The sequence below is a fragment of the Ovis canadensis genome, chromosome 6 (assembly GCF_042477335.2).
Source record: "Ovis canadensis isolate MfBH-ARS-UI-01 breed Bighorn chromosome 6, ARS-UI_OviCan_v2, whole genome shotgun sequence".
Taxonomy (NCBI): Eukaryota; Metazoa; Chordata; class Mammalia; order Artiodactyla; family Bovidae; genus Ovis; species Ovis canadensis.
The window spans coordinates 20,001-32,848 of NC_091250.1; the positions used below are offsets into that span (position 1 = coordinate 20,001).

General features: G+C 41.3%; 1 long non-coding RNA gene across 2 annotated transcripts in view; it reads right to left on the reverse strand.

Annotated features, from left to right (window-relative positions):
* Nucleotides 1–12,618, reverse strand: part of LOC138442868 (uncharacterized) — a 14,505-nt gene extending 1,887 nt beyond the window's left edge. Inside the window, exons 1-5 of one of the 2 annotated variants that reach the window (XR_011257921.1) lie at nucleotides 12,440–12,585; nucleotides 11,361–11,434; nucleotides 9,029–9,162; nucleotides 6,857–6,977; nucleotides 1–848 (exon numbers count right to left, since the gene is read on the reverse strand). The exon at nucleotides 1–848 is cut by the window's left edge and continues 1,887 nt beyond it. This is a non-coding gene — a long non-coding RNA (uncharacterized lncRNA). Of the gene's footprint in view, nucleotides 849–6,856; nucleotides 6,978–9,028; nucleotides 9,163–10,823; nucleotides 10,931–11,360; nucleotides 11,435–12,439 lie in introns of both variants that reach the window. The other variant, XR_011257920.1, reaches the window with a different exon arrangement.
* Between the last annotated feature and the right edge of the window lie 230 nt (nucleotides 12,619–12,848).

The following is a 12,848-nucleotide window of genomic DNA, read 5'->3' on the forward strand; positions in this document are numbered from 1 at the left end:
ATTATATTAGCTATGACAACGAATCATGTGCTGTGCTAAGTCACTTACATTGTGTCCAACTCTTTGGGATCATATGGACTAGGCCCCACCAGGTTCCTCTCCATGAGATTCTCTAGGCAAGGATACTGGAGTGGGTTGCCATGCTCTCCCTCAGGAGATCTTCCTGCCCCAGGGATCGTATCCATATCTCCTATGTCTCCTGCATGGGTATGTTCTGCATGTTCCTTACCACTAGAACCACCTGGGAAGCCCGACAGGGCATATACAGAACCATTCCTCCAACAAAACTGAAGAATGACTTTAAAATCTCAAACAAAACATGAGTATATGTGTTCACAAACTTCATGGAGCAAGGGTTTCTTCGATCTGAAAACTGGCATCGATGAAGGACTGTGTGAAGAATACTTCAAAGTCTATTTGGCAAACACAGCCTACGTTGGCTATATTTAGTCCTCAAATGAATGAGAATGTCATGAGTACTGGTCGTTTCAAATAAGTAGCATGTGAAGCTGTTTACACTTATTGGGACGTGTGGTATACCACATTCACACATGTCAGTAGCATTGGTGCAAAAACGATACATTTCTCAGGGGAAACTTCTACATGGACTCTTGGGATCAGAGCTCTAACTCATACACACGTACTTTTCCTTTTAAAATGATCCTGCATGATAAGCAAACAAAACACTGGATGAACACCTAGACGGTGAGCTCTGTACTAAATGATTTTAAAGCCAGTAGATGGAATGAGCTGATGAGGAAGACTACAAACAAGTCATCTTCTTCAGCTTGGTCAAACTGCTCATAGTCATACAAGTGAATGAAAAGTTAAGCCTGTTGTCATTCAATCTGTTTTAAAGAAATAGAATAATAAAACAAATTAGTAAATCTTATTTTCTTAATAAACGTTGTATTATTTCTGCACGGCTTTGTTACTGGCATAAATAGAATATCTACAATAATAACGTGTAGATTATTATTGTAATAATAATGAAATGGATTCACATTCGATATCGATTCACATCTATAATTGATGCCATAGCTGTTTGATACTATTGCTTGAATGAATGCAACTTATGTGACTTCACAAACTACAAACACGACTAACATAATAGGTATTAAAAAACCTTGAGTGACATGAGCGTGAAGACTTAGTAGAGTTGCTCTCAAGAATAATGATACTATTATTCACTCTAGCCATAGTACTGGAATCTGTACATTAACACCCCTGCAAAAGAAATGGAAAGGATAGAATAATAATAAAGGAACTTCATAACTATATTCCTACTGTAAACATTCAACACTATGTTTTCTTTTAAACTGACTTTCATATTTGGTCTACTGTAACCTCTTCTGTGTTCATTTTATGCTAAACTTATTGCTAACAGTAAAATTACCATACGAGCTCTAATTATTTTTTTTTTACTTGCAAAGCTAATGATAGAACCAAAGGCCGATATCTACATCAAACAGGAGAAACGGAATGGAAACTGTAAACAATTTTATGGAAGAACATTTCTGTGCTCCTATTCAGTCAAATGGACATTCAAAAGGATGTGATTTTTCTCAAAGTTTATTTCAGAAACTTGGAATTGGATGACTGCAAACAATAACACTAATAATATATTGATACATAATATTAAAAATATACAGTGGGTCATTCTTTTTTTTATTCTGCCACAGCTAACAGACAGGAAGTCAGTTGTCGTAACTACTACTAACATAAGACCCTCACCGATAAGTGAAGATATATAGGAAAATCCATAATAGATCTAAAAACCATCAAAGATAAAATGGTAATTAAAAAATACAGTGACAGTTTAGTTGGTATAAGAAACAGGATGATTATGAAAGCAAAGCCAACAATCACGGATAGGCCATGGAAGCCCGTGGCTGTCACGAGTGTTGACTTGTATCCTTCATCTGAGGTTGTTAAAAGCGCTTGGTAAAATCCAGAGGTTTGCAGCAGTGGTAACCTCCTGAACAGACTGAAATAAAAAGGGTTTCCAGAATATCCTGATGATTTCCATCTACTAGGCTGTGATGAGCTCAAGCAATACATACTCCAGAGGACAGAAGACAGACAGGTTGGGAACACGTCTACTGCACTTAGGGAGAAAGGGAATGTTGCTACTCAGCCTAGTACAAGTGTAGAAGCAACACCTCAGTGATTCGACCTTTAAAGAATAGATACGTATGAGAACGACTGGTATGAATAATCCTTCACAAGTGCGTTCTCAGACCTCCTCCCATCATAAGCACAAGCATAATGAAAACTCTGAGTTTTCATGGTCTCACACAAAATTAGACTCACTTATGACTTTGCTTTGAGAAGAGTTGAACTACTCATTGTTAAAGAGAAATGATCCTTTCTTCTCTGAAGATTTGTGAATCATTCAAAGGGTGTGGTGAATAAACTACTTAAGGATCCAATACATAAAAATGCAATAGGCTAAGCACAGAGATGTTTTTCTCCCTTTCTCAAAGGATGGAACATTTTGTATTTACACTGATTTTGTCTCTACACTGATTTTGTCTTGACTTCATGTACAATTACATATTGATTTTTTTAGTTGACATACAATAGGACTAAAAATATTGATATTATACTAATAACTCATGTTGGTATGTGTGGTTGTCACATAGGATTCACAGGAGATTTAAATTCACAGTTGTCAACGTAAAGGATGAATGCTATTTAGCTTCTTTGTGAATCTAGACCATGAATGAAGAGTTTTCCTCAACATATTTCACTGAGGGAAATACAAGGATGATAGGCATAATACTATGCTTCGACTCATGGATATCTAAGCATTGCTCACAATACATATCTGATTTTCGAAATCAGGGTTCTTTCAGTGTCCTTGAACAGCATTTGTTTTTCTGTATACAGAAGAAAAAAACTCATGAGTATCAAACTGGTTCACATAAAACATGTGTATGAATTGTTATCTTCCTGAACCAGAGATCAAACCCACATCACTTCCACCTCCTGCACTGGTAGGCAGATTATTTACTGACTGTGCCACCTGGGAATCGACATACATTTCAAGGACCACTGCCATCAGCTTCTACTGTTCATGACCAAAGTAGGAGAAACAACATTGGAAGAAGTACTCATAAGGGTACTCATAGGAAGTACTCATAAGTCAAGGAACTGTTATACTGGGTACTCTCGTTATTACTGGGACAAGTCAGTTCCTCTGATGATGACGGGTATAACTGAAAAATTATTACAAATGCATGGGCTGCGATGTCTACATGATAAATGTGTTCCTCTTATACTATTGCTTCAGGGATGCCTACTTCCACATGAAGGACTGCACTTCAAGGGATGCCTGCTATTCCAGCTCAAGCAACAGATAGTGAAGTGCAGATCATTGTCCTTTGTTGAAAATAATCAGCAGTTTGTCAACATAGGGAACATGCCGGAGGAACCCTTGGGATGGAACTCTAAAAACAGGTTGGGCCCTCTTTTTGCCAAGCCCTGCGATAAAATACAAATCAGAAAAAGAAAAATAGCATCGGTTTTGTCAGGACTTCCTCATCTTTTCTTTCTCGGTAGCAGGAAGCAGACATTGAGGCCAGAGGACTGCAGGATTTCATTGTGAACTAATGTTCGGTGGGGTGGAAGCTCATCACTCTAGTAAGAATGTGGCTCAATAAAACGGAATTTCATTCACTTCATGGACATAGAGTTCTATAATCCTTCATTAAGGAATTCAATAAGCTATATTTCCTTACACCTTCACAATCTCTTGGTTTACGAGAATGTCAATTGCTAGTCCAGCACTTATACAATGAGTGTTACAGGTAGTATTAGTGTATAAATGATGATGAGCAATGACAGGAAGTTTATTTATTCTCTGTTTGAATTCTTGATTTTTTATATAATTTTTTATAATATCCTTACAGATGTGAATATTTTAGTGACATGTATAAATACACATTGAGTAGTGCTATGATAACTCATAGTGTTGGCACAATAAATATCATGGTTATTATGTGCTTTTCATATATTCCTTTTGAGATTCTCTTCCATTATACATTATCATAAGATATTTAATAGTTTCCTAAACTGTACAGTAGGTCCTTGTGGCTTCTTTTATATATAGTAATGTATTTGTTAATAATTCAAACAAAAACTGGTACACAAATATTCATAGTGACATTCACGATAGCTCAGAGGTAGAACTCATTCAAGTGTCCGTTGGTGGGAGACTGAATATGCAACACAAGGTATATTCAGAAGCTTGAACGGTATTCCACCATACGAAAAAGTACATTAAATGGTGCTGTCACTCTGCAAGACATTACAGAAATGACTCCAAAACAAACACATGGAATAAATACATAGTTCGATTCCAATTCAAGCTATGTACCCAAAAGGATTAGGAAAGGGGGCTGAAAAAATGGATACTTCTTCCGTCATACTCACAACAGCATGATTCACACTGGCAAACAAACAGAAGCAATCTAAGTGTCCATGGCAGCCAATTCCATAAACAAACTGTGGTATACACACAATGGAATCTGATTCGGCCCTTCAAAGTCAGTAATTCTGACAATGCGACAATGTGGACAAACCTTATGGTCATTAGATTAAGTGAAATAAACCAGACCAAGAAAAGACAAACGTGCTGTGATTCCACTCATATGAGATATCCAAACAAGTCAAATCTGTCAGAAATAGCAGAGAGTGATTCCGACCGATCGAAAAGAGTTCATGTTTCATGGACCTCAGTTTCCCTTGGAAAAACTGACTTCCCGTGATATCTCCAAAACCAATTAGACAAATAATTGGAAGCTATATCCAGTCAAATGAATGTAGACATAATGTTACATACAGTGTACACCAAACTCACTCAAACTTCTTAACAGACAAAAGGCAAAACTGTATCTATGGTACCTCATCTTAGCTTAAAACTGTATCTACAGTACCTCACTTCTGCTTATAAAATTTAACAACAACAACAACACACTAAAGTCTATCCAAAAAAAGGATATAAAACATATATAACATTAACTTTAAAAAATTGGAAATTTAAACTGTGGAAAACCTTATTCACAAAACTTAAACACAAGCCACAGGAAAATATATTTATAAAATACATATCTGATAAAGGATTGTACTATAAACATACCAAAAAATCTGGAACAATCTCATAAAAAATGTATAAACCTAAACACCTGGCCTACAAAAATATAAAGATAGTAAATAAGCCTATCAAAAAGACTCAAAATCACATATCATTAGGAAATTACAAACTAAAATAACAGTGAGGTAGCACTGCACACCTATTAGATTCAGTAAACTCAAAAAAAAGGGGGTAGGGCACAACTTCTCTGGTGGCTCAGTGGTAAAGAATCTGCCTGACAATGCAAGACACTCTAGTTCGATCCGTTACCCCAGAAGATCCCACATGCCACAGAGAAACATAGCTGGATGTTTCCACAGCTAAACAAGGCTCTCCTGTGACCTGAATACTACATGGCTAGCACTTACTAAAAAGCTTTGAAAACATCCAGACAAAAAGTATCGCATGATTATATACAACAGCTCTACTTGTAATAACTAAAAACTTTCAAATATCAGGATGTCTTCAGTAGATGACAGTGTAAACAAATGGGGATACATCCAAAGTGAAGGGGAGCAAATGCTACCACAAAATATACCACCTCAGCATGAGAATCAGTTGGACCCAATTAACTTTTATTTTTTTAGAGGACACATGATCATCTCTGAAACCCAAGTTCAAGACAGCTCTTCTGTGAGTCACATTTACCAGAGAAATCTCATTTCAAAGGAATCCTCTCTATATGCCAGATAGAAGGATGAGACACAGTCTTTTGAAACTCTTTTTTCTTTTCTATCGATAGGGAAAGCTAAGCCGTAAATCTGCACAACCACCATACCCTTCCTTTCCTTTGGTTGTATTTTTTTTAATATTTGTCTCTTTTTTAACTTGGCTGTGCCAGGTCGACCTTCATTGAGGCAAGCCAGATACTTAGCTACAACATGCAAATTCTCCGTTGTGGCATGGGAGATCTAGTTCTTGGATCAGGGAATGAACCTGGGCCTCCTTCTTTGGGAGTGTCCAGTCTCAGCCACTGGACCACCAGGAAGTGCCTGTTTTGTTTTCAGATGAAGATGGAATCTAAGGTGATATCTTGGGCCATTTCAGTCACTGACTCAGTTTCCTGAGTTTCTCCAAAGCACGCATAAGGTGCACATTATTAAACTGGTTTGCAAAACAAGAAAAGGTTGTCTGCTACAACACTGTATGCTTACAAATATCTAAACGGTAAATGGCATATTATTTATTTTTAATTACTATGGGGGGAGAAAGAATGCAGGATTCATACATGTTACAACATGAATAAATATTAAAACCATCTTCAGTGAAAAAAAAAATCCACATAGGAAAGGCCACCCAGAACCCTTATTCACCATGTCTGCTTTCAATCCATCAAGTTTGTCCAAATAACTGAAAATCTCAGTAACACTCTAAATAAAGAAAACAGGATGAAGATGGAAACAAAAGATATATTCATACATTTGAACAATTGCTAAAAGTGGAAGTGGGGTGGTGGATTACATTATAATGTAGATACCATATGATTTCCTGATTTTGGAGATTATGTGCTGGTTCTGAAGAAGGAACCCATTTTGGATAAAACACATGGAGTATTTTAGATGATGTGGCAAATGCTAGCACTTGTTCCCATTGCTAGGCATTTTCTGTACATTTTAAATGACTGGAAAGTATACTAGGTTTCAAAACAACCATGTCGATACCACAAAAGAAATTTAGAGCAGACAGGCAGGAAACTTTCTGATACAGGCCAAGACTTACCCAGATGAAGTTCAAGGGAAGCTGCGATGCTCACTGCCCGTGAAGGAGTCCACGTGGAATGAAGAAGTACTGTGGGAAGTCTATTAGTAACCACCATGTCTTGGGTCCTCTGGATGACCTACTGCAGGAGAAACAGATCTTACAGATAAAATGATCCACATCACTTCACAAAAAGTTGTTAGGCTACATTCAGTAAAGCGGAATCATTTCGGATCAATTTACAATCATATAAAATACTACCATTTACAGTCCAGAAATCACTTGCATTTCTACACACTAATAACAATCAGAAAAAAATATTAAGAAAATCCCACTTAAATAAAACATCTAGCAACAAACTTAATCAAGAACATAAAAGACCAGTAGTCAGAAAACTAGAAAGCACTGATAAAGAAACCAAAGAAAACACAAATACACAGAAAACTGTTCCACGCTCATGCACTGGAACAATGAGGAATTAAAAGGTCCATTCCAACCAAAGTCATCAACAAATACACGGACTGCAATCACAAAATAATATTCAATGGCATTTTTCACAGAAATAGAAGTATTCCTCATATTAGACTGCTACTGTTGAACAGGACCTTAAACGGCCAAAAAGACTCTGAGAAAGAGGAACACAGCTGGAGGCATCTTCCTATCCCTCTTCAAACTACATCACGGAGCTGTAGTGACCACCACAGTGAGGAACTGGCAGGAACACAGACACATGGACTCCAGGAGAGAATAGAGAGCCCAGAAACGAACCCACCTGTACATGGTCAGTTCCTGAAAATCAAACCAGGAACGAGCGAAGAGGAAAGGACAGTCTTCTCAAGAAACAGTGACAGGAAAATGGCCACCTACACGGAAGAACATCAGTGTTCATCCTCTACATCATCTAACGCAAATCTAACTGAAAACCCACCGCTTTGCACACGGAGCTCTTTCCCCCTGAGTCCTCTGAGATGGACCCCCAGTCAGCCCTCAGCTGGACACAGGAAACGTCTACTCCGTCCTCATTTTTCGCTCTTGCAGCGCCTCCCTGCTGGTGGGCACTGAGGCAACCCTGCTCCTCTCAGCCTGGATGCAGCCCTGTTATCCAGAAGCCTGAGCCCTGATGGTCCTGAGGAGACAAAGCTCCCGCCAGCTGCTCACGGAGCAGAGTCTAAAGGCAAAGCGTCCTGCTCCCGCGGGTCAGAGGGGCCTTTGGCGCCCCCTTCGGGCCACAGGAGAAGAGCGGGCAGCCCGGTGCTCACAGACCTCAGAGGGCTCACCCAGAAGCAGCTCTGCTGCGAGCACTCAGACTGGAAGCCCAAACTGAAATGGAGCAGAATAGCTCCATGACCCTCTGCAAAAAATGGCTAAGGAACAAACAGAGCCTGTATGGAATGCAGCCATAAAAAGGAACACATTTTGAGTTTGTTCTAATAAAGGGGAGGGAAGTCAGTCAAAGAGAGAAAAACATGGAATCTAGAAGGATGGTACTGACGAGTCTGTTCACAGAGCAGCAATGGAGGTGCAGACATAGAGAACAGACTTACAGACGAGGGTGGAGAACAAGAGGGAGAGGGTGAGATGAATGGAGAGAGCAGCATGGGTGCAGGTACACCTACATTTGTAAATATGTAAACCAATGGGAATTTGCTGTATGATTCAGGGAACTCAAACTGGGGCTCAGTAGTAACCTGGAGAGGTGGGAATGCGTGCGAGGTGGGAGGGAGATTCAAGAGCAAGAGGACATAGGTACACCTATGGTTAATTCATGTGGATGTATGACAAATCAAACCAATATTGTAAAGCAATGATCAATCAACTAAAAAGAAATAACTGTTTAAAAAAATATGAACATAAACACAAACTTTGCAACAAGGTAACTCCATTTTAAAAACTATAGAATTTTAGAAAACTACTAAAGTTCTACATGACCGTTGGTCTGGTGATCAGGTCTAACATACACAAAACAAGCCAACTTACCAAATTATGAATACAAATTAGTTAAAACATTGCCTTTTATCATTTCATACATTTACCCTGTGGAGGACCTTACTCGAGAGAACCAAAAACAAACTGTTAAATGAACCACCGACCACCCACCCTGGCCAGGCAACAGAGAAAAGAAAACACTTGCAGGAGTCATCTTACAACAGGAGGGCCTGGGAAGGAACAAGGAACGAACAAGCTACCACCAACCAGAATTCTGGAGAGGTCAGGTGATGGGAGGCTCCAGTTCAGAGGTCCTACCAACCTCCCAGGATCCACTTCGCTGGAATCCATCTCAGCTGAGTGATGTGTGTGCCCCCAAGAGAGATCCCAATTCAGAATGCCTGGCAAGAGACAAACCAGAAATTAACCCGATGACCATAAAACCTGAGACTGTGAGCCACATGACAGAGTGGCTCTCTCCGTTTCCCTCACCCTCCTGCCCTCCACCCCGGCAGCCCTTCCCAATAAAGCCTCTCGCTTGGACAGCACTCCTCTCCTCAGACAACTCATTGCCCAGTGTCAGACAAGAACTCACTCTCAAGCCCTGGAAGGGATCCCCCTTCCTTCATCAAAAGCAATATCCAGGAGAAAATATCTTCAAAACGCTATCTTGCAGAGAAGGAAATCAGAGAAGGCAATGGCAGCCCACTCCAGTACCATTGCCTGGAGAATCCCACGGACAGAGGAGCCTGGTAGGCTGCAACCCCGGGGTCACTAAGAGATGGACACGACTTCACTGAGTGACTTCACTTTCACTTTTCACTTTCATGCACTGGAGAAGCACATGGCAACCCACTCCAGTGTTCTTGCCTGGAGAATCCCAGGGACAGAGGAGCCTGGTAGGCTGCTGTCTATGGGGTCGCGCAGAGTCAGGCACGACTGAAGCGACGCAGCAGCAGCAGCAGAGAAGGAAATGGCACCACCTGCAGTACTCTGGTCTCAGAAATCCCAGGGACAGAGGCTTGGTGGGCTACAGTCCAAAAGCAGGGCATTTCTGACGGGAGGAAACAGTCCCAGGGAAGCTGAGCTGCTCACCAGAGGCCCCAGAGCTTTGGATAGCACACCAGAGCTGGGGCTGAGGATTCCCAGCTGCCATGCCTCTTGATCCTGGCCTCTTTCACTAGATACATGTGTGGAAAACTAGAATCTAAAATATGCCCTGGTAGTTCCATAGATTCCAAAGAATCCACCCCCCGGTGCTGGAGATGCATGTGCGATCCCTAGGATGGGAAGATCCCACATCCTATGGAGCCCGTGTGCCACAACTGCCGAGCCTGTGCTCTAGATCCTGGAAGCCACGATGCCGAGTTCACATGCTGCAGCCACTGAAGCCCATGAGCCTGTGCCCCTCAACAAGAGGAGACACTGCAGTGAGAAGCCTGCAAACCACTAGTTATGGCCCATGCTCACCAAAACTAGAGAAAAGCCCACACACAAAGATGCAACACAGCCAACAATCAATAAAACTGTTTTCCTAAAAAAAATGCATATCTGACAAAGAAACTGTATTCGAATTGTCCAAGAACACTAGAGCAAACAAGCCCATTCATAATTGGTAGCGACTGAAATAGACACCTGGCCACTGAGGGTATACTGATAGTAAACTATCATACAAAAACATACTCAAGATACTGGTGCAATGCATGCAGAGCCCCCTTTGAAAGACAATCTGACAGTTTTTTTTCAGTAACCACGTGGGACAAGCACTGAATTCTGTGTATGACAAGCGGTGGAAGCCAGGTATCTTACCATTGGAATGCAAAGTTACAGATAAACAAAAGGAAACGTTACAATGTCCATGTCGTGGTGGATCAGGTTGGAGACATCACAAATTACCTTTAACTGAATATGTTCAAAGGTGAGCTGGAATACATGTATATATATATCCATGTATTTGTCAGCTGAGCATATTGAGCTCCTACATGTATGTTTTAAATATCATTCTCTAATAAAAGGGAACAGGAAACATCTCCGATGGCCCGGTGGTAAAGAATCTGCCTACCGATGCAGGGAACACGGGTTCAATTCCTGTGTAGGAGATCCCACACGCCCAGGGGCAACGAAGCCCTTGAACAACTCTAGAAGTTTGCATGCTCCAGAGACCAAGTTCTGCAAACAGAGAAAGCACTGCAATGAGAAGCCATGGCACAGCAACTAGAGGGTAGCCTCTGCTCACTACAACTAGACAAACGAGCAATAAAGACCCAGCACAGTCAAAAATAATGTAATGTTAAAAAAAGGGACAGTTCTTTGAAGAAATGACTGAGACTAGGGGTGAGACTGTAAATATATGAGCCAGGGTCATCTTAAATTATGAGAAATTAAAGAAACTAAAGACAACTATCAAGCTGTCCAAACTGATACAAATGGATGATGACACAGTGTTATCTGTATACACCAGCAAATAACAATCTGAAAAGGAATTTAAACAAACGATTCCCTTTCAGTCATGTCAACATTAATAAAAGACTTTGCTATGGACAGAATGAGGATAACAAGACTGGCACACTGGAAATGATACTTGATTGCTGAAAAATACCTTAAAGACATGGACAGATACTCCATAGCGATGAAAAGGCTTCAGTTGGCAATACCATGGAATGCATCTTCAATCTGAAATGAAGATTCAATATGAATTACAAAAGGCTGAAAGGTGGTTGCTAAACCACAAAAGATGCCAGCATTCTTGGACTCCAGAGGAGAATTCAATCCAGGGCAAGTGACGAAGCTTGATGGCTCAGAGGTTTTCTGTTAAAAAGTTTTATTAAAATATAAAAGAGATCGAGAGAGCTGCTGACATAGACAGTAAAAGGGGGAAGAAAGAGTACCCCCTGCTAGTCTTTAGCCAGATGTTATAGAGCCACTAGCAGTCTGCTAATGAAAGAAAGACAATGTGTCAGAGAATGGCACCAGGCCCCTCACCCACAGCATGCATTGAGATAACATTGGCAGCAGATGAGTCATCCCAGGCCATAAAATGATGGACATGAATCTTGAAGAAAGGCAGATTTCCAAGCAAATATATAGTTTCATTCACATAGATTAAGAGAACAAGGTATGAGTAAAACATACTGGTTTGTCAAGTTTTTTCTGAGCCTTTAGGGGAAACTGACCTGAAGACAGAGCCTTGGGTAAATACATAGTACATTAGCATACCTTAAGACAAACATTTCCATAAGAAAAATGCATTGCTTAGTTCAAGGTTTGAGGAAAGTTAAATTCAGGTGGAGCCAGGAGTGGTCATGGCAACACAGAATTTTCTGAGAAACCTCCTTTTAAATTTGTATCAAGATGGAGGAAAAAAAATGCAGCACTCTTTTGTCTCCTCTGGCCTCTTAAGAGAGAGGAAAAAACGTCTGACACTTGCAGTCTATTTTCTCTGTCTGGAGACCCCTGGCCTTCCTGCCTGTTATCCTCTCCAGGCCTGTAGGAAGCAATACACTAGGCTGCTTGGGAAAACCGCGCGGGTCTGAGCTTTATGCAAAGGGGTAAAGCGGTAAAACCCTTGGCCCCAAAGGCGAGGCTTTTCTGCAACCGCCATTTTAGTCGGCTCCGAGACTGCAAACAAAGAGGGCAGAATACATGGTTCCCTGCTCCGCCCAGTCTGAGTTCCCTTACCTGTGGCCCACAGCCCTGCGCTCTGCTCGCTGGATGCCAATCGACGGGGACCCAGGAGCCCACAAAACGAGCATTCCCAGCTGCAATGGCGAGCCCTGAGAGCCCTGGCCCCCGACGCGCCGCCATGTTCATCCCGCCCCAGACCCGCTCACGTGAGCCGCGCTCCTGACCAGCCGCCCAGGCTCGCCCCGCCCCCGACGCGCTCACGGTGCGCCCCACCCCCACGCCCCCTTCCAGGACAGGCCCGCGGGACCGCGACTGCCTCCAGGTGAAACACAAGGACAAGCAAATCCACCCCACCGAGACAATCCAAGCTTTTTCTCAGCTGATCTGTCTATGATTTAGGGATAAAACTATGACTATAGAAAGCAAAGATGACCTAGGACAGCCATGATATTCTATAGAGCCA